Raw genomic sequence first — 2,101 nt, 5'->3', positions numbered from 1 at the left:
CCTGTACCCATATATGCATGTATATATACATATATATATGTAGGTATGTACATATGTGTATATATATACATATATTTATATATTATTTATATTATTACATATATATACAAACATGGGAAGATATAGGGAAACCACATTGCATTTGATGCACCCTATTTTATCTTCTCATGACGATAAAAGCATACATACCTAATGAAAAAGAAAACCGTATGGACGTCTCATATACCCAGGTAACTTTGCATCTGTCTTCCTCCATTATTGTCTAAGAAACAAGTTCAGGCATAACTAAACTTAAAATGGTAACTAATTCCAGGACAAGCAACATAACTCGGAAAACGATGTATTATAAGAAATCATTTTAAAAACTTAACTTATATACGTTTTAATATGTAGCTCGTACATATTTCTACGTGTGTTTTATTTGATTTACCATTTCAGGATTGTTTTTTTTTGTGTCCTTCAAAAAAAAAATGCTTCTAAATATGTTCGCTGAGACTGACGTAAAGATGGATAAATCGGTTGAAGTCAAGAAAGACGTAACTCGAAATATGTAAGTTGAAATATGTTTGTAACAGTTAAAATACTTGGGTTGATAGAATCAACTTAAATCACTGTAGACGGTGGCCACGTCAAGGTCAATGATGGAACCAAGCAAAAAAGTGTTAAATTTTAGTTTGCCCCAGGTTTGTACATATTTCAGTTGGTGTACGTGTATTATCTAAAGAAACACACATTAAAGTAATACATACATCTTTGATGATTAAATGTATCTGTGTGGGAGGTGATGCCTGCAGACATGACGTCAGTCAGGGTGTATGCATTCAGTAAATTCGTTGATGAACCATGGGAGTGAAACGTTAGCTCTAAGTTTATAGCCGACATTAACAACTCGTTCTTGTTTTGGAAATAAGTTGTCACTGTTTCAGTCAGTTATCATTAATTGGGAAGATATCACGTACGTATGTATGTATGTCTGTCTATCTATCTGTATGTATGTATGTATGTATGTATGTATGTATGTATGTATGTATGTATGTATGTACGTGTGTGTGTGTGTATGTTTGGATGTACGTGCTTGATATGTGTGTATGAATATGTTTCGTCTATGTTGTTTTGACCTGAACGTCTGGTCAGCAATGATAACTGATCTTTATGACCTGCGTGAACGTAGTAAACAGACAATCCCTGACGATGTAGGTTTGCCTGCCTAGACAAAAAAAAAATAGAAAGCACGCAAAGACGCACGTACACACACACACACGTATACACACGTATATACATACACACACACATACGCGCACACACATACGCACGTACACTCACACGCATATATATATGCACAATTTAGAGATGTCTGCAGATTAAAAATGTATGTATATGCACATTCACACACACAAGTGCGCATACACCTAGCCATAAATACACATACATATATATATTAATTCATGGCAACGTGAAATAGATATGAACTATATTGCACAAATATGCTTTAATAAGGCATCTGTTAATATATGAATAGCATAAGACCATGATACACAACCAAATGCACATATCTATACTCATCTGTGACAGTGTGTAGTTGTGTGTGTTAGAATGCCTGTTTCTATATGTGCTGTTTAGTACAAAGTATACATATTTAGTTGATTTCTAGCATTGGAACAAGATCTAAAATCTGGGTAAAATCTGAGTATACTGTATTGTAACGACCTTGGTATTTGTCTTGTACTCTGTTTTATCGACATCCAAACCATGACAGGAAAAACTGTTTTCCGTGAAATTTGAACAAAGAACACAAAGGTCCGCAAAGAAGTACCGTAAGTATAATACCGCCCTAATGATTCTGTAAGCACTAAAGTGTTAAATTGAGTATTTTTTTTCATCTTTAGACGGGTACACCCTGTTGTCTTTAGGTAAACAGAAAAGAGGAGTTGAAATTTTCATATTTTGCTGAAATATATTGACAACGTAAAGTGATATAACTGAAATAAGGAATCGAAAAATGTCGCAGAAATATTTCTTTGGTAACTTGATCCTTCTCTTGTGCAGTTATAAAACAATACACGCTAGAAAGGATATATATATATATATATATATATATATA

At 33.4% G+C, this 2,101-nt stretch overlaps 1 protein-coding gene across 1 annotated transcript in view; it reads left to right on the top strand.

Annotated features, from left to right (window-relative positions):
- The first annotated feature begins 1,363 nt into the window (after positions 1-1,363).
- LOC106869386 (cholecystokinin receptor type A) overlaps positions 1,364-2,101 on the top strand; it is a 70,060-nt gene continuing 69,322 nt past the window's right edge. The window contains exon 1 of the mRNA XM_014915109.2: positions 1,364-1,814. The gene's annotated coding sequence lies outside the window, so the exon portion shown is untranslated. The remainder of the gene's footprint in view (positions 1,815-2,101) is intronic.

Source organism: Octopus bimaculoides, chromosome 2 (assembly GCF_001194135.2).
Source record: "Octopus bimaculoides isolate UCB-OBI-ISO-001 chromosome 2, ASM119413v2, whole genome shotgun sequence".
NCBI lineage: Eukaryota > Metazoa > Mollusca > Cephalopoda > Octopoda > Octopodidae > Octopus > Octopus bimaculoides.
The sequence above is the reverse complement of the archived record's forward strand: the minus strand, read 5'-3'. Positions and strand labels throughout refer to the sequence as shown.